At 41.6% G+C, this 20,522-nt stretch overlaps 1 long non-coding RNA gene across 1 annotated transcript; it reads right to left on the reverse strand.

Moving 5' to 3' along the window:
- Window positions 1-18,755: 18,755 nt before the first annotated feature.
- LOC148803243 (uncharacterized) lies at window positions 18,756-19,378 on the reverse strand. The gene is made up of 2 exons (XR_016076660.1): window positions 19,264-19,378; window positions 18,756-19,051 (listed from the first exon to the last, which is right to left on the reverse strand). It is a non-coding gene; the product is annotated as an uncharacterized LOC148803243 (long non-coding RNA).
- Window positions 19,379-20,522: the final 1,144 nt, after the last annotated feature.

Below are 20,522 nucleotides of genomic sequence, written 5' to 3' on the forward strand. Positions count from 1 at the left end.
AATCCTACACTGTATGTGCCTAGGGTCTCACCCTAGCAGCTGAGACAGGCCACCCCAACCGACTTAGTGGCACAATAGTGTCAACCTTATCAGGATAGGTCTCCCCAGACCGACCCACTGGCTGTGAACATTCTAAACTAACACGAGTCTCATTAAGTGTCCAGTTTAAGGGTATTACGCAGAAACATACCAAGGGAACATGAATCAAATATGCACTTTTATTCATTTACAATAAACTCATAAAGTACATCATTCTGATTGATGCCAAGGGCATACAAAACTGTTCAACAGCTCCCACTTGCACTTAGGTCCAATTAGGTACAAGCCCAAGTTTCATGCTTTCCACGTGTTTCTCAAACACTTTTTGTGATAGTGGCTTCGTCAATGGGTCTGCTACATTTTCCACTGACGCTACCTTCTGAATCAGGACATCCCCTCTACCAACAATCTCCCGCAGTACGTGGAACTTCCTCTCGATGTGCTTCGACTTCAAGTGGGCTCGTGGCTCCTTAGCCTGAGCAATGGCTCCATTGTTGACACACAACAACGGGATGGGTGATGTGCTGGATGGAATTACCCCCAACTCGTGAACGAAGTTCTTTATCCACACGGCTTCTTTGGCAGCCTCACTTGTGGCAATGTACTCGGTCGGTCGTGGTGTCTGCAGTGGACTCCTGTTTGCTGCTTTTCCAGCAAACAACACACGATCCTATCATGAAAACATATGTAGATGTAGACTTTCTATCATCTGGATCCGACTGGAAATCGACATCTGTATACCCTTGGATCTGTAGTGAGCTACCGTCGAATACTAGACAAAACTCTTTTGTCCTTTGAAGGTATTTAAGTATGTTTTTCACAACAGTCCAATGTTCCTGCCCTGGGTTGGCTTGAAATTTGCTTACTACACTCACTGCCTAAGTAATGTCAAGACAAGTGCACAGCATGGCATACATGATGCTCCCTACGGCAGAGGCATAGGGAACATCTTTCATGCCATCAATCTCCTCAGAAGTCTTGGGAGACATCTTCTTGGAGAGAGTGACTCCATGCCTGAAAGGAACATTTCTTTCTTGGAGTTCTCCTTGTTGTATCTTTTGACTAATTTGTCAATGTAAGCAGATTGGGATAGTCCTATTATCCGCTTCGATCTATCTCTATAGAGTCGAAGACCTAGTATATAGGAGGCTTCTCTAAGATCTTTCATGGAGAATTGCTGTGAAAGCCATACTTTCACCGTAGTTAACATTCCTACATCATTCCCAATGAGTAGAATGTCATCTACATACAGAACCAAAAAGGTAACCTTATCTCCACTGTACTTCCTATAGACACAGGGTTCATCCGGATTCTACTTGAAGTCAAATGATTTGACAGCAGAGTCAAAATGGATATTCCAACTTCTAGAATCTTGCTTAAATCCATAAATGGATCTATTAAGTTTACATACTATGTTTTCCTGACCTACAGCAATGAAGCCTTGCGGCTGCTACATGTAGATATCTTCAGTAAGATCTCCATTCAGGAATGCAGTTTTGACATCCAGCTGCCAAATCTCATAATCATGGTATACTGCTATAGCTAGCAGGATTCTAATGGATTTAAGCATGGCCACAGGCGAAAAGGTTTCCTCATAATCGATGCCCTCTTTCTGAGTGTACCCTTTCGCCACTAGACGAGCTTTAAAGGTCTCAACCCTTCCATCGGGGCCCTTCTTCCTCTTGTAAATCCATTTGCAACCGATTGGTTTTACCCCGGAGGGCGGATCTACTAGAGTTCAGACTCCATTGGTCTCCATTGAGTCCATCTCTGCTCTCATGGCCTCCACCCACTTCTGGGAATCTATGTCCAACATAGCTTCCATGTAAGTCACGGGATCCTCTTCACTAGTCAAGGAGTCCACCAGGTAACTATCCTGGTCATAACCATAATAGACTGGTGGCCTGGATACCCGAGTGGATCTTCTAGGTTGGTCACTACGTGGAACTGGTGGGACATCTCCCACTGCTCCTGAACTCTCCTCATCAAGGACTATTTCCTGACGATGGGTGTCCAGGATATAATCGGTTTCCAAGAACTGTGCATTTCGGCAGTAGAACACCTTCTGCTCCCTTGGGTCATAAAATTGATAACCCACAGAGCCTTTCGGGTAGTCTACAAATAGACAACGGCTGGTCTTGGATTCCAACTTGTCAGCACTTGTTCTTTTAACATGTGTTGGACAACCCCAAATCCTCAAGTGTCTGACACTTGGTTTCTTTCCGGTCCAAAGTTCATATGGAGTGTTCGGAACCGATTTGGTTGGAACCTGATTCAGCACGTAAATCGTAGTCTCTAATGCGTAAGCCCAAAAGGATGTGCGTAACTCTGAGTGTATGAGAATTGACCAGACCATATCCAATAAGGTCCTATTCCTCCTCTCTGAAACACCGTTATGTTGTGGTGTAGCAGGAGGAGCTAACTGTGATACGATCCCATTGTCCTTTAAGTAGTCCCTGAATTCGTCAGAGAGATACTCGCCATATCGATCTGATCGAAGGGCTTTAATTTCTCTCCCTAACTGTTTCTCAACCTCTTGTCTGAACTCTTTGAAATTTTCAAAGGATTCAGACTTGTGTCTCATTAGGTACACGTAACCATATCATGAAAAATCATCGGTGAAGGTGATGAAGTACACATGTTGATTCTGCGTCTTACCACTCAGGGGACCACATACATCAGTATGTATAAGGTCAAGTGTGCCTGTACATCTTTCAGGCATACCGTTAAATGGTCGTTTCATCATCTTGCCTTGTAGGCAAGGCTCATAGGTGGGAAGATCTTCTACAGTTAGAAAATCCAAAAGACCATCCTTTACCAACCTTGTGATTCGGTCAACACCGATGTGGCCAAGTCAGTAATGCCACAGACACGTGGGATTAACTGTATCTCGGGCTCTCTTCTTGGGGATTTCAGCCGACGTAGTGATGAATCTGTTATTTCTTTTAATAGTAATTGTATTACTAAAGAAGATAGAATAACCATCTGCACACAGTTTTGAGACAGAAATCAAATTTCTCCTTAAATTTTGTACATTAAGACAATCTTTCAATACAATTGTTCCTTCTCTAAAGAGTAACTCCACGGTTCCAGTGGCCGCGACTGCAACAATTGCAGTAGTCCCCAAGTAGAGCATGACTTCTCCTTCACTCAGCCTTCTGCTTACCTTGAACCCTTGTAGTGAGTTACACGCATGAGTTGAAGCCTCGGAGTCAGTACACCAGGACACAGAAGCTATCAATAATTGGTTTCTATAACACAAGTTTCGAGATTACCTTTCTTGGATTCCAGGTAGGCAGGACAGTTCCTTTTCTAGTGGCCGGTTTTCTTGCAAAATTGACAGGCATCTGATGCCTTGTCCTTCCTCTGTTTCTTGGGTTTGGCAGCCTTCTTCTGAGGCTTTCTCTTTGCCTTCCTTTTCTTGCCCGATTTGCCAGTTTCAACAATCATGGCAATGGGCTCATCCTTTTTAATCAATTCTTCGGCCCTCTACAACATATTGCTGAGTTCCTGCAAGCTGACGTTCAGCTTGTTCATGTTGTAGTTCATGATGAATGGATTAAAGGATGGAGGCAGAGAGTTGAGAATAGCATCGATCTGTGTTACCAGATCCAGCCCGGATCCAAGAGCCTCCAGTTCGTTGATATAACCCATCATCCGAAGACAATGGTCGTGAACTTGTTGGCCCTTGGACATCTGCGCGATCATGAACTGTTTCAAGACCTTCTACCGAGTAGAATGATTCTGCTCTTCGTACATTGTCTTGAGACTGTCCAATACGTCCTCGGCAAGTTCGATCTGATCGAACTGCCTCTGTATTGGGTTGTCCAAGGAGGCAATGATATAGCAGCGGGCAAGGGAGTTTTTCTCCTCCCATTCTTGGTATTCTCTTCTCCGGCCCTCAGAAGCCCTATCTCCCGGACGATCTGGGGCAGGATCTTGGCTACCTTATCCAACTTTTCAGAGGTTAATGTTAGACAGTTTTGTATGCCCTTAGCTTCAATCAGAATGATGTACTTTATGAGTTTATTGTAAATGAATAAAGATGCATATTTGATTCATGTTCCCTTGGTATGTTTCTGTGTAATACCCTTAAACTGGACACTTAATGAGACTCGTGTTAGTTTAGAATGTTCACAGCCGGTGGGTCGGTCTGGGGAGACCTATCCTGACAAGGCTGACACTATAGTGCCACCAAGTCGGTTGGGGTGGCTTGTCTCAGCTGCCAGGGTGAGACCCTAGGCACATACAGTGTAGGATTAATTGAATCTTTGAACTGGACCAGATTTCCAGTATTGCCCTGGACCTTGGAGATTGATGGGCAAAACTGGAAAGTTACACCCGACCCCTAGACTCGATTATGATACTACACTAGGTGTCGGATTGGGCTGTCTTTGATGTACCAATCAGTGAGATCCTTAGCGGGGGTCAAAACTTGGGTATGTTGGGACAGTCCGAGAATTCATCTGAGTGGGTGATCATAGTGACAGGATCAGCCCCTTTGTCGGACAAAGGTAATGATTGGGGATGCACTCTCACTGATGGAAACCAAGACTGCCGGCAGCCGATTTCAACCGTTGAGATTTGTTTTGCAAAATATATTTTATATAAGATATAAAAGTATATATGTATGGTTTCTAAATTGTTTGCAAGAAGGTTTTAATTCCCGAGATCCATATAAGTGGAGAGTGCAACACTGTTCCTTGCAGCCGAGGGAGAGGTCCTCTCTTGTCGGGCAGTGTATGATCATTATGGGCTGAGAGGTTAAGTGTAAGACCATTGAGGATAATACCTGATGGGCTAATCTTGCATCTGCCCACAGTCCCTGGGTGTTACAAGGTGGCTTGGCCCAAGGACCACTTAGTGTAAGTGTTGGGCCCATAGAGCCCATTTGATGGGTTTCAGGGGGTGCACTGTCATTAACAGTGTATTCGGCCAGGCCTTGTAACAAAGGCTGGGCCGAACCCATGTGGCTGATGTGTAGATCAATGCTTAGGTCCCACGCCATACAAGGAAGCCCAACTGGGCAGCAATTTGGAAGCCTTTTGAGTACATAACCTTAAATGGGCCTTAAGCCCATTTCGAACTGGGCTGATTGGATCAGTCATTTAAAAGGGGCGAATTCTGAAGTGGGTCAGCTAAAAGGATTGGGCTTAGACCCTATCCACTCAGAGAGTCCAAGATCTAAATAAGATTTAGATCTGGAAACCTCCTAATTAGATTAGGAGACAGCTGATCTGATTTGCAGATAAGATAAGGATTATCCCTTATCACTTAGGGACTTCTAACCCAAATATGATTTGGATTAGCAGCTCCTAATCTGATTAGGAGCTGATCCCTTTGAGATTATAAAAGGGGAAGGGGGTGGCAGCCTACTACAACAACAACATCAACAGCATTCTTCTCTTAAAGAAAGAGAGATTGAGAGATTTCCTGCATACTGCGAATTCTCTCCTGCCGCCACCTTCCTACCATTGCCATTCCTTCAGTTCGATCTCCAGTTCTTGGGAGCAATCAAGATTGGATCTTGATTTCAATCTTTTGTGAAAAGATTGGTTGGAGCCGTACTCAAGTCGTCCAGTTGATCCTTACGAAGGATCAAGTTCTTTTGAAGAACGTTGCTGATTCTGCTCCACCCTGCACTGCGCCATCTTCAGTGGGAGCAGATTTTGGATCCTTCCTTGGGCGTGAACACCTCCATTGGGAGATAGTATTTCTCCGTATCAGGTATAATCCTCTCCCACTCCTTTTGGTTCAGATCTGGTTCAGTTTATGGTTCAAGATTGATCCTTGAAAATATGATTTTCTAAATAGGGAATACGATTCCCAGTTGAAGGGAGAGATAAAATTTTTGAAATTCGCCCCTTATTCCGCAATCTTTGGGTGTCCATAGGATGGATCTCTCATCCCTTCAGTGGTATCAGAGCCAGGTTCAAATCTTGAACCAGTTTGTTTCAGATCTGAACCTGCGCAAATGGGCAGAAGGTGTTCTACCCGATTTGCGCAGATATGGGTTTTGGGAAATTTTGTTCCCAAAATTAATGGGCGAATAATCTGAAATTAATTTTATATAAATCTGATTATTATTTAGAATTGTTCTTTATGATTTTCTTGATTTATGGGCTGTTCGTACAAGAGGAGATCGAAATCTTGGTTTGCGCAGGGAACCTGCAAGATTTGCAGTTTCTTGATTTATTTATTACATTTGGTCTGTAAATAATTTTTTATTTTCTAGACTCAATGTATAGGTATTCGATCTGTTGTAATTATTAATAGAAATAGAATTTCTATTTATTTTAATTATGGATCGAAGATGGCGGCGCAGAAAGGGAGATTTCGCAGAGAAGAAGATTTCGCAGATGGGAGAATCGCTATCTGCGATTTGCAGTTTGTGAAACTGCATTCTGTGATCTAACCTCTGTTTTGCAGGATGGATTGTACGAACAGCCCTGATTGACTGATTGTGGTTTTTCTTTTATCAGTAATTAATTTCAGATTATTTTCTTGAATTAAAGATTTAATTAAAAATCAAACCCTAGACCCATTCGAACCAAGATTGGTTCAAACTGTTTGGACCAAATCTAGGGTTTAATCAAGGCTGAAAGTCAGCGCTAATTTTCCCACTAATGGGCCTGAGGATTGATGTTTAATTAAATGGTTAATTCGGCCCAACCTGTAAAGGCCCAGTTTTAAATAGTTAAAACTGCTAAAAGCCCACTTAACCCTTAAAGCTATATGGGTTGAACCGTTCGGCCCATATACCTAGATAATGTTAATGATTAATATTATGGATTTAAATGGGCTTTATAGATAATTAATTGATTGGATCAATTTATCCCTGCATGTGATGTATGGATGTGTGATGTGCTACGTACATGGGCCATAAGTACTTGGCCCATGCTCAATCGATAGTGGCTCTTTCGCACACCATGGCTGAATGCACATCATTGCCATGGTGTCCCTTTTGGTCATTGGATGACCTCCCTCAGTGGTGCGTCCCACACCTCATCATGAGGTCTCGTGCGGAACCCTAGCCGATTTAGACCCACCAAAATCTGGCTTTATGAAAGTCAGTGGGAGCCACTTTGATTTGACCTAAAGATAAAACTAGGGCGTAATTATCTGTTCCCCCCAGATAATATGAGTGCATGTGATAGGGAGATTCATATGATGAACTCTCTAAAGGCCTTCCATCATTAGCACGAGGATGGGTCCTTCAGTAATGAGGAAACGCACCAGAAAATGGGCTATCCATTTGCTGTTGGGCTTGTCTAAGTGTTTCATAAGATGATAGGGGCGTCATAGACCGATGTGGGAGGGGCTTCACCAGAAAATGGGAACTCTCTCACGGTACCTTGGCGTTCACGAATATGATGGGTAAGCACTCACTGGACAGAAAGGTTTACCTGAAAACGGCTCTGAACCTTGTCTGACAGAGGCCAAAGGGAAAACTCATATGATGAGTGGATATGATCCTTCACAGAAAGGTGGTGGGGTTATGCAGCTGAAACAGTTGGCCTCATGCACCCTATGTGATTTCCCACATTTCCAGAGACAACCCGTAGTCTCCGTCACTGAGAAAGGAGGGAAATCTCAGAGACGAATAAATGGAAATGGATCGTAGATTAAAATCCATATCTATGAAATGAACATGAATCAAATTAGGTCGTGGACTGATGTTTGATCTTTAATCAGAAAATGGCAAACAGATCATTTGCAAAGCTACTTGATGATAACAAGTTGAAAGGCCCAAACTATGCTGACTGGTACAGGAACCTTATGTTGGTCTTGACCTCTGAGAGATTGGACAAGGTAGCCAAGAATCCTGCCCCGGACCGTCCGGGAGATAGGGCTTCTGAGGCCCGAAGAAGAGAATACCAAGAATGGGAGGAGAAAAACTCCCTTGCCCGTTGCTATATCATTGCCTCCTTGGACAATCCCATTCAGAGGCAGTTCGATCAGATCGAACTTGCTAAAGACGTATTGGACAGTCTTAGGACAATGTACGAAGAGCAGAATCATTCTACTCGGCAGAAGGTCTTGAAACAGTTCATGACCGCGCAGATGACCAAGGGCCAACAAGTTCACGACCATTGTCTCCGGATGATGGGGTATATCAACGAACTAGAGGCGCTTGGATCCGGGCTGGATCTGGTGACTCAGATCGATGCTATTCTCAACTCTCTGCCTCCATCCTTTAATCCATTCATCATGAACTACAACATGAACAAGCTGAACGTCAGCTTGCAGGAACTCAGCAATATGTTGCAGAGGGCCAAAGAATTGATTAAAAAGGATGAGCCCATTGCCATGCTTGTTGAAACTGGCAAATCGGGCAAGAAAAGGAAGGCGAAGAGAAAGCCCTAGAAAAAGGCTGCCAAACCCAAGAAACAGAGGAAGGACAAGGCATCAGATGCCTGTCATTTTTGTAAGAAGACCGGCCACTGGAAAAGGAATTGTCCTGCCTACCTGGAATCCATGAAAGGTAACTTCGAAACTTGTGTTATAGAAACCAATTTGTTGGTAGCTTCTGCGTCCTGGTGTATTGACTCCGGGGCTTCAACTCATGCGTGTAACTCACTGCAGGGGTTCAAGGTAAGCAGAAGGCTGAGTGAAGGAGAAGTCACACTCTACTTGGGGACTACTACAACTGTTGCAGCCGCGGCCATAGGAACCGTGGAACTATTTTTAAGAGAAGGAATAATTGTACTGAAAGATTGTCTTTACGTACAAAATTTAAGAAGAAATTTGATTTCTGTCTCAAAACTGTGTGCAGATGGTTATTCTATCTTCTTTAGTAATACGATTACTATTAAAAGAAATAACAGATTCATCGCATACGGGGAATTGGAGAACGGTCTCTATGTTCTACGTCCTTCTCTAGAAACTAATATAACCGAAACTACGTCGGTTGAAAACCCCAAGAAGAGAGCCCGTGATACAGTTAATCCCACGTGTCCGTGGCATTACCGACTTGGCCACATCGGTGTTGACCGAATCACAAGGTTGGTAAAGGATGGTCCTTTGGATTTTCTAGCTGTAGAAGATCTTCCCACCTGTGAGCCTTGCCTACAAGGCAAGATGACGAGACGGCCATTTAGTGGTAAGCCTGAAAGATGTACAGGCACACTTGACCTAATACATACTGATGTATGTGGTCCCCTGAGTTTAGGACACGAAATCAACACGTGTATTTCATCACCTTCACAGATGATTTTTCACGATATGGTTACGTGTACCTAATGAGACACAAGTCTAAATCCTTTGAAAAGTTCAAAGAGTTTAGACAAGAGGTCGAGAAACAGTTAGGGAGAGAAATTAAAGCCCTTCGATCCGATCGAGGTGGCGAATATCTCTCTGACGAATTCAGGGACTACTTAAAGGACAATGGGATAGTATCACAATTAGCTCCTCCTGCTACACCACAACTTAACGGTGTTTCAGAGAGGAGGAATAGGTCCTTATTAGATATGGTCCGGTCGCTTCTCATACACTCAGAGTTACCCACATCCTTTTGGGGTTACGCATTAGAGACTGCGATTTACGTGTTGAATCGGGTTCCAACCAAATCGGTTCCGAATACTCCATATGAACTTTGGACCGGAAAGAAACCAAGTGTCAGACACTTGAAGATTTGGGGTTGTCCAGCACACGTTAAAAGAACGAGTGCAGACAAGTTGGAATCTAAGACCAGCCGTTGCCTATTTGTAGGCTACCCAAAAGGCCCTGTAGGTTACCTTTTCTATGACCCAAGTGAGCAGAAAGTGTTCTGCAGTCGAAATGCGCAATTCTTGGAAACCGACTATATCCTGGACACCCATCGTCGGGAAGTTGTTCTTGATGAGGAGAGCTCAGGAGCAGTGGGAGATGTCCCACAAGTTCCAGGTAGTGACCAACTTAGAAGATCCACTCGGGCATCCAGGCCACCAGTCCATTATGGTTATGACCAGGATAGTTACCTGGTGGAAACCTTGACTAGTGAGGAGGATCCCGTGACTTACGCGGAAGCTATGTTGGACATAGATTCCCAGAAGTGGGTGGAGGCCATGAGTGCAGAGATGGACTCAATGGAGACCAATGGAGTCTGGACTCTAGCAGATCCGCCCTCCGGGGTAAAGGCAATCGGTTGCAAATGGATTTACAAGAGGAAGAAGGGCCCCGATGGTAAAGTTGAGACCTTCAAGGCTCGTTTGGTGGCGAAAGGGTACACTCAGAAAGGGGGCAACGATTATGACGAAACCTTTTCGCCTGTGGCCATGCTTAAATCCATTAGGATCCTGCTAGCTGTAGCAGCATACCATGATTATGAGATTTGGCAGATGGATGTCAAAACTGCATTCCTGAATGGAGATCTTGCTGAAGATATCTATATGCAGCAGCCGCAAGGCTTCGTTGCTGCAGGTCAGGAAACCATGGTATGTAAACTTAACAGATCCATATATGGACTTAAGCAAGCTTCTAGAAGTTGGAACATCCGTTTTAACTCTGCTGTCAAAATGTTTGACTTCGAGCAGAATCCGGATGAACCCTGTGTCTACAGGAAGTACAGTGGGGATAAGGTTACCTTTTTGGTTCTGTATGTAGATGACATTCTACTCATTGGGAATGATGTGGGAATGTTAACTACGGTGAAAGTATGGCTTTCGCAGCAATTCTCCATGAAAGATCTTGGAGAAGCTTCCTATATACTGGGTCTTCGACTCTATAGAGATAGATCGAAGCAGATAATAGGATTATCCCAATCTGCTTACATTGACAAAATAGTCAAAAGATACAGCATGGAAAACTCCAAGAAAGGAAATGTTTCTTTCAGGCACGGAGTCACTCTCTCCAAGAAGTTGTCTCCCAAAACTTCTGAGGAGATTGATGGCATGAAAGACATTCCTTATGCCTCAGCCGTAGGGAGCATCATGTATGCCATGCTGTGCACTCGTCCTGACATAGCTCAAGCAGTGAGTGTAGTAAGCAGATTTCAGGCCAACCCAGGGCAGGAGCATTGGACTGCTGTGAAAAACATACTTAAGTACCTTCGAAGGACAAAAGATTTTTGTCTGGAGTTCGACGGTAGCTCACTACAGATCCAGGGGTTTACAGATGCCGATTTCCAGTCAGACCCAGATGATAGAAAGTCTACATCTGGATATGTTTTCACGATAGGATCGTGTGCTGTTTGCTGGAAAAGCAGCAAACAGGGGTCCACTACAGACTCCACGACCGAGGACGAATACAGTGCCGCAAGTGAGGCTGCCAAAGAAGCTGTGTGGATGAAGAAGTTCGTTCACGTGTTGGGAGTTGTTCCGTCCAGCACATCACCCATCCCATTGTTGTGTGACAACAATGGAGCCATTGCTCAGGCTAAGGAGCCACGAGCCCACTCGAAGTCGAAGCACATCGAGAGGAAGTAACACGTACTGCGGGAGATTGTTGGTAGAGGGGACGTCCTGATTTGAGAAACACGTGGAAAGCATGGGACTCCGGCTAGAACCTGATTGGACCTAAGTGCAAGTGGGAGCTGTTAGACAGTTTTGTATGCCCTTAGCTTCAATCAGAATGATGTACTTTATGAGTTTATTGTAAATGAATAAAGATGCATATTTGATTCATGTTCCCTTGGTATGTTTCTGTGTAATACCCTTAAACTGGACACATAATGAGACTCGTGTTAGTTTAGAATGTTCACAGCCGGTGGGTCGGTCTGGGGAGACCTATCCTAACAAGGCTGACATTGTAGTGCCACCAAGTCGGTTGGGGTGGCTTGTCTCAGCTGCCAGGGTGAGACCCTAGGCACATACAGTGTAGGATTAATTGAATCTTTGAACTGGACCAGATTTCCAGTATTGCCCTGGACCTTGGAGATTGATGGGCAAAACTGGAAAGTTACACCCGACCCCTAGACTCGATTATGATACTACATTAGGTGTCGGATTGGGCTATCTTTGATGTACCAATCAGTGAGATCCTTAGCGGGGGTCAAAACCTGGGTATGTTGGGACAGTCCGAGAATTCATCTGAGTGGGTGATCATAGTGATAGGATCAGCCCCTTTGTCGGACAAAGGTAATGATCGGGGATGCACTCTCACTGATGGAAACCAAGACTACCGGTAGCCGATTTCAACCGTTGAGATTTGTTTTGCAAAATATATTTTATATAAGATATAAAAGTATATATGTATGGTTTCTAAATTGTTTGCAAGAAGGTTTTAATTCCCGGGATCCATATAAGTGGAGAGTGCAACACTGTTCCTTGCAGCCGAGGGAGAGGTCCTCTCTTGTCGGGCAGTGTATGATCATTATGGGCTGAGAGGTTAAGTGTAAGACCATTGAGGATAATACCTGATGGGCTAATCTTGCATCTGCCCACAGTCCCTGGGTGTTACAAGGTGGCTTGGCCCAGGGACCACTTAGTGTAAGTGTTGGGCCCATAGAGCCCATTTGATGGGTTTCAGGGGGTGCACTGTCATTAACAGTGTATTCGGCCAGGCCTTGTAACCAAGGCTGGGCTGAACCCATGTGGCTGATGTGTAGATCAATGCTTGGGTCCCACGCCATACAAGGAAGCCCAACTGGGCAGCAATTTGGAAGCCTTTTGAGTACATAACCTTAAATGGGCCTTAAGCCCATTTCGAACTGGGCTGATTTGATCAGTCATTTAAAAGGGGCGAATTCTGAAGTGGGTCAGCTAAAAGGATTGGGCTTAGACCCTATCCACTCAGAGAGTCCAAGATCTAAATAAGATTTAGATCTGGAAACCTCCTAATTAGATTAGGAGACAGCTGATCTGATTTGCAGATAACATAAGGATTATCCCTTATCACTTAGGGACTTCTAACCCAAATATGATTTGGATTAGCAGCTCCTAATCTGATTAGGAGCTGATCCCTTTGAGATTATAAAAGGGGAAGGGGGTGGCAGCCTACTACAACAACAACATCAACAGCATTCTTCTCTTAAAGAAAGAGAGATTGAGAGATTTCCTGCATATTGCGAATTCTGTCCTGCCGCCACCTTCCTACCATTGTCATTCCTTCAGTTCAATCTCCAGTTCTTGGGAGCAATCAAGATTGGATCTTGATTTCAATCTTTTGTGAAAAGATTGGTTGGAGCTGTACTCAAGTCGTCCAGTTGATCCTTACGAAGGATCAAGTTCTTTTGAAGAACGTTGCTGATTCTGCTCCACCCTGCACTGCGCCATCTTCAGTGGGAGCAGATTTTGGATCCTTCCTTGGGCGTGAACACCTCCATTGGGAGATAGTATTTCTCTGTATCAGGTATAATCCTCTCCCACTCCTTTTGGTTCAGATCTGGTTCAGTTTATGGTTCAAGATTGATCATTGAAAATATGATTTTCTAAATAGGGAATACGATTCCCAGTTGAAGGGAGAGATAAAATTTTTGAAATTCGCCCCTTATTCCGCAATCTTTGGGTGTCCATAGGATGGATCTCTCATCCCTTCAGTTAAGACCAACATAAGGCTCCTGTACCAGTCGACATAGTTTGGGCCCTTTAGCTTGTTGTCATCAAGTAGCTTTGCAAATTGTCCGTTTACCATTTTGTGATAAAAGAGAAAACATCAGTCCACAACCTAATTTGATTCATGTTCATCACATAGATATGGATGTTAATCTACGTTCCATTTCCATTTATTCATCTCTGAGATTTCCCTCCTTTCTCAGTGACGGAGACCACGGGTTGTCTCTGGAAATGTGGGAAATCACATAGGGTGCATGGAGCCAACTGTTTCAGCTGCAAAACCCCACCACCTTTCTATGAAAGATCATATCCACTCATCATATGAGTTTTCCCTTTGGCCTCTGTCAGACAAGGTTCAGAGCCATTTTCAGGTAAACATTTTTGTCCAATGAGTGCTTACCCATCATGTTCGTGAACGCCAAGGTACCGTGAGAGAGTTCCCATTTTCTGGTGAAGCCCCTCCCACATCGGTCTATGACGCCCCTATCATCTTATGAAACATTCAGACAAGCCCAACAGCAAATGAATAGCCCATTTTTTGGTGCGTTTCCTCATTACTGAAAGATCCATCCTCATGCTAATGATGGAAGGCCTTTAGAGAGTTCATCATACGAATCTCCCTATCACATGCACTCATATTAGTTGGAGGGAACAATCAATTATGCCCTAGTTTGATCTAGGTTAAACCCAAGTGGCTCTCTCTGACTTTTATAAAGTCAGATTTCGGTGGGCCCAAATCGGCTAGGGTCCCGCATGTAACCTCTCCATGAGGTGTGGGGTCCACCACTGAGGGAGGTCATCCAATGACCAAAAGGGACAGCATGGCAATGATGTGCATTCAGCCATGGTGTGCGCAAGAGCCACTGTCGATTGATCATGGGCCAAGCATTTATGGCCCATGTACGTAGCACATCACACATCCATACATCACATGCAAGGATAAATTGATCCAATCAATTAATTATCTGTAAAGTTCATTTTAAGCCCATTTTAAATCCATAATATTAACCATTAATATTATCTAGGTATATCGGTCGAATTGGGGTTGATGGGTTTGGCCCATATAGCTTTATCCGCAGAGTGGGCTTTTAGCAGTTTTAACCATTTAAAACCGGGCCTTTACAGGTTGGGCCAAATTAACCATTTAATTAAATATCAATCCTTAGGCCCATTAGTGGGAAAATTCGGGCTGACTTTCAGCCTTGATTGAACCCTAGATTCGGTCCAAACAATTTGAACTAATCTTGGTTCGAATGGGTCTAGGGTTTTATCTTTAATTAAATCTTTAATTCAAGAAAATAATCTAAAATTAAATACTGATAAAAGAAAAACAATAATCAGTCTCATAGGGTTGTTCGCACACTCCATCCTGCAAAATAGAGGTTAGATCACTAGTTGCAGTTTCATAAACTGTTAATCGTAGATTGCAATTCTCCCATCTACGAAATCTCCTTCTCTGCGCCGCCTTCTTCGATCCAAAGTAAAATAAATAGAAATCCTAATTTCTATTAATAATTACATCAGATCGAATACCTATACATTCAGTCTAAAAAATAATAAAAAATATTTTACAGACCAAATGTAATAAAGTAATCCAAAAACTGCAAAATCACAGGTTCCCTGCGTAAATCAAGAATTCGATCTCCTCTTGTACAAACAGCCCATAAATCAAGAAAATTATAAAGAACAATTCTAAATAATAATCAGATTTATATAAAAACTAATTTCAGATTATTCGCCCATAATTTTGGGAACAAATTTCCCAAAACCCATATCTGCGCAAATTGGGTAGAACGCCTTCTGCCCATTTGCGCAGGTTCAGATCTGAAACAAATTGGTTCAAGATTTCAACCATGCCTCTGATACCACTGAAGGGATGAGAGATCCATCGTATGGACGCCCAAATCTTGCAGAATAAAGGGGCAAATTTCAAAATTTTTTCTCTCCCTTTCAACTGGGAATCGCATTCCCTATTTAGAAAATCATATTTTCAAGGATCAATCTTGAACCATAAACTAAACCAGATCTGAACCAAAAGGAGTAGGAGAGGATTATACCTGATACGGAGAAAAAGTATCTCGCAACGAAGGTGTTCACGCCAAAGGATGGATCCAAAGACTGCTCCCACTGAAAATGGCACAGTGCAGGATGGAGAAGAATCAGCAGTATTCTTCTCCAAGAATTTTGTCCTTTGCAAGAAACAACAGGATGGCACATGAGCACAACTTCCTATCAATTCTTTCTCAAAGAACTGATGTCAAGATCGAATCTTGACTTCTCCCACGACTGGAGATCGAACTGGATGTCTGGCGACTACAAGAAGGAGGTGGCAAGAAAGATCTTTGCAGGGATAGCAAAAATCTTTCTTATCTGATTATGTGATGTTTCTAAAGGCTGTCGCCCCCTCCTTCTTTTGTAAACCCAAAGGATCAGCTCCTAATCCAATTAGGAGTTGCTGATCCAAATCATAATCTCATCAGGAGGTTTCTAGATCTGAATCATATTCAGATCTGGACTCTCTGAGTGGATAGGGTTAAGACCCTATCCTATCTGTTGATCCATCTCAGAATTCACCCATATTTAACTTATTAGCCCATCAGGTATTATCCTCAATGGTCTTACACTTAACCTCTCAGCCCATAATGATCATACACTGCCCGATCAGAAAAGACCTCTCCCTCGGCTGCAAGGAACAGTGTTGCACTCTCTACTTATTTGGATCCCGGGAATTAAAACCTTTTGCAAACATTTTAGAAACCATAATATATATAATTTTATATCTCATATAAAATATAATTTGCAAAACAAATCTCAACGATTGAAATCGGTTGCCGGCAGTTTTGGTTTCCATCAGTGAGAGTGCATCCCCGATCATTTCCTTTGTCCGACAAAGGGGCTGATCCTGTCACTATCATCACCCACTCAGATAAATTCTCAGACTGTCCCAACATACCCAAGTTTTGACCCCCACTAAGATCTCACTGATTGGTACATCAAAGACAGACCAATCCGACACCTAGTGCAGTATCATAATCAAGTCTAGGGGTTGGGTGTAACTTTCCAGTTTTGCCCATTAATCTCCAAGGTCCAGGGCAATAATGGAAATCTGGTCTAGTTCAAAGATTCAATTAATCCTACACTGTATGTGCCTAGGGTCTCACCCTGGCAGCTGAGACATGCTACCCCAACCGACTTGGTGGCACAACAGTGTCAGCCTTATCAGGATAGGTCTCCCCAGACCGACCCACTGGCTGTGAACATTCTAAACTAACACGAGTCTCATTAAGTGTGCAGTTTAAGGGTATTACACAGAAACATACCAAGGGAACATGAATCAAATATGCGCTTTTATTCATTTACAATAAACTCATAAAGTACATCATTCTGATTGAAGCTAAGGGCATACAAAATTGTCCAACAATGCTTGATATGTTCTTTACATTTAGATTACTTACAAGTTAATGGGAAATTATGCCTAGATGTTTATCATTCCAAATTACTTTGCAAGAAACACATGGTTGAGAGGATATTTCTACCAAATTGTTCATGTAGAAAGGAAGAAATGACACTACACATGGCAAAAACTAAAGGGAACTATGGTTGTTGGTTTTTACATTGTCCAATGAGAGGGAATTATAGGGATTGGTTCATATGGACAGACCAATACATTGATACATGCCAAATACCACAACAACCTCACTAGAAATGAGTGTTTTCAAAACTGGACAAGACCAAACAGTTAGACCAGAAAAACCGAGAACCGGTCACATGACTAGTTCTGTTTCACTCCAAAACTGCTTTTTGGCCAAAAACCATTGATGTTGTCAATGAACTACTGACTCAGGCAGTCAAACCATCGAACCGTTGACTTGAACAAAGGTTTTTGGCCTTTTCTTAATTTTTTTAATTTTTTTGTTGTCAGAGTGGGCTTTCCGTTCAGACCAGCCGGTCAGACCATTCAACACGGGAACTAAACCCAGAATGGTTCCTCGTCCAATCCGATTTTAAAAACGTTGTTAGAAACAGCCATGATGCCAAATACCTACTAAATGAAATTCTATCAACCTTTCGTAAGCCTAGTTTTGATAACCCCTCAACACTAGCTATCAACGGATCTAGCAAAGTCAACCATCCGAGATAAACAGTGAAAGCAAAACAAACCTTGATCCCACAAACCTCCTTCTGCAAGGGTGTGAGCCACCCGATTGCCAATTCAACCCACAAAAGAAAAAGACACATTGAGGTCTTTGGCCAAACATAAGATGTCTTCACAAAAAAAGTGCCTTGTATTGGGAGGATTTGAACGCATCAGCTTTTGGCTTTGTAAGGTCAACCCTATGAAAATCTTAAAATTAAGCTATGCTTGAGCTGATAAATCGACTTATAAACCTAATTTTAATAGCTTCTTCAATGCAGCTCAGTCAACACAGTTCAATCAAATTAAGCTAAAACCCTAAAACCTTCCCAAACGGGCTCAAAGAAATCATCAACAGCGACTTCCACAATCTTGTTGAGGAGATAAGTTCACCAAAGATTGATTCTCTGATTGAACAATTAGTAATAGGGAAAATTCCTGATTAGTACTTTGTATTTTGGGTATAGTGTCACTTTGGTCCTCGAACTTTAAAATGCGACAATTCAGTATCCGAAGTTTTAAAACTTGACAATCCAGTACCTACTGTTAACTAGTTGTTAACTAGCCATTAAGTAACATTTGAAAAAGATATAAATGTCTTTCGAGTGTCATCTAATTTTCTTTATCAACCATCTAAACATTAACAAAATATTAACAGTTTCAAATCTTTGTCTCTTATCTTCAAAAAAGTTGGAGTAACTGCCCACTCAAATGTAACTCCAATTTTCTTGAATGGAAAATGCAAAGATTTGAGAATATTAATTTTTTGTCAACGTTTAGATTATTGATAAAGAAAATTAAATAACACTTAAAGAACATTTGTGTCTTTTTCAAATACCACTTAATGATTGATTAATAATTAATTAACGATAGATATTGATTTATCACGTTTTAAAAATTAGACACTGAATTGTTACATTCTAAAATTCAAGAACTAAAATAATACTAAGCCCAAACTACAGAATACTAATCAGAAATATGAAAACCAAAACGAAGAGCTAGGTAAAGCGTCTGCTTCAATGCCAGTGGAAACACTACAAAGGACCGAAGCCAAACAAAAAAGAACCATCTCAGACGAAGTAAACAAGAAATTCTAAAGAGTTTCGATGGGCCAACTTATTATACATTAGATTATATTTTATTAGACTACAACAATTATTTCAATCCCTTTAATTTGTCAACTGACAAGAGCGGGATTAAGGTGTAGCCTGAGCCTGAAGGCCCTGAACAGGGTTGACGTTTGCCTTTGGTACTGCAGTCCTGTCATTGGCTTGTGCAGATTCGTGACATATGCATACGCAAACGGTATCGAGGCATATAACATCTGGGCAACTAGGGTCGCATTTTCCTTTGCATTGATCATCTGAATAGCAATTGAATGCTTCTGTTGACGAAAGAAATAGACCTACAGACGGCATCTCAACCATGTTAAATGTGAGTAGACTAAATCATCAAAGCGTTTGGTTTGAAGTAAAAAGTAAGGAAAGAAAGGAAAAGGCAGAAAAATTTATATAAGATTTATAAAGGTTTTTCTACATTTTCCTTCTTTTTCCTACCTTTTTGTTGAAACCAAATATAGCCTAAAAGAAAAAATATGAGAGAGGGAGAAAGACTAACCAAACAAGATGGCTAAAGAGAAAACTATTAAAGATAAGTTGAACGAAGCCTTCTTCATACTTTCCTGTGGATGTAGATTGTGAGCTCTATCAAATGGTTTTCGTTTCTATATGATGGAACCGATGGGGTTGGAGCATCCTTTATATAGAGATCTGTATCAGGAACATAATTGATTTTAATATATAATAGATATTTTTGAATTTTGTAAAAAAGGTATACTCATCATTTATGATGACCATAATTTCGAGAGATTTTGTTTTAATTAGATATCAGCATTTAAAGCCTATTTGAACACTTAACTCTTGCATTTCTGGATCTATATTATACTTGTCTCACGTGATATATGCACGAGTGTTGAGTCAAGTGATACCAAGTCCAATTAAAATTATTTATGGGTTGTGTGTTAGAAAATTTTGTATTAATTTATTATATTTTCTTAATTTTAATACTATTAAATGTGGTGTCAATGACAATTAGACAGGAGTATTAGGACATTTCTAGAGTATTCTTGATGATACATTGTCTAACCATTTTCATCATAGAATTACTTTAATTTTTGTTGATTTTAAAATGCAATCATTTCAAAAATAACCAATCATAGGGACAAACGCCCTTCAGTCTCTCGAGGAGAGACGTTTAGCTTTTCAATGTCTTTAATAGATAAACCATTTATACTGTCCACGTCACAACTCCTTTCCTTGTTCTCTCTCTTCCCATACTAATTTTCTCATTTTTTACTTTTATTTAACCTAAACTCATAAAAGACATTTGAACTTTTTTTGATAGTTGGACCACATTTGGACTTTGGACTATTGGAGATTAAATGCATTTCATTCGCATTTAAAAAAAAAGGGAAATTTTCACTTTTGTAGTTAAACTTTGGGAGTAGTGTCAAGTTAGTATTTGAACTTTTAAACGAGTCATTGCTGTATCTAAATTTTTAAAAAGTGCTAAGTTGGTCCTTGTCATTAATCCATTATTGAAAATGTCAAAATTATCATTCAAGGAAAGATAATGTACTTCATTGTGTTCTACCTTGAGACTAAACTGACTATCTCCAAAGAAAAAAAGAGAAAAAAACATGAAATATGATAAAGAGAGATAATAATTGAAATCAAAGAAATAACTAGACAATAATATGTTTCCGAACTAAAGGTAGAAGATAATGCATTCATTAGTCTAAAATCTAAAACACCTCAACCGATTTAGTCTCAAGGTAGAAGATAACGAACAATGTCTTTTTTTGAAGGATAGTTTTA

This window comes from Nelumbo nucifera, chromosome 1 (genome assembly GCF_055504915.1).
Source record: "Nelumbo nucifera cultivar China Antique chromosome 1, China Antique-T2T, whole genome shotgun sequence".
NCBI lineage: Eukaryota > Viridiplantae > Streptophyta > Magnoliopsida > Proteales > Nelumbonaceae > Nelumbo > Nelumbo nucifera.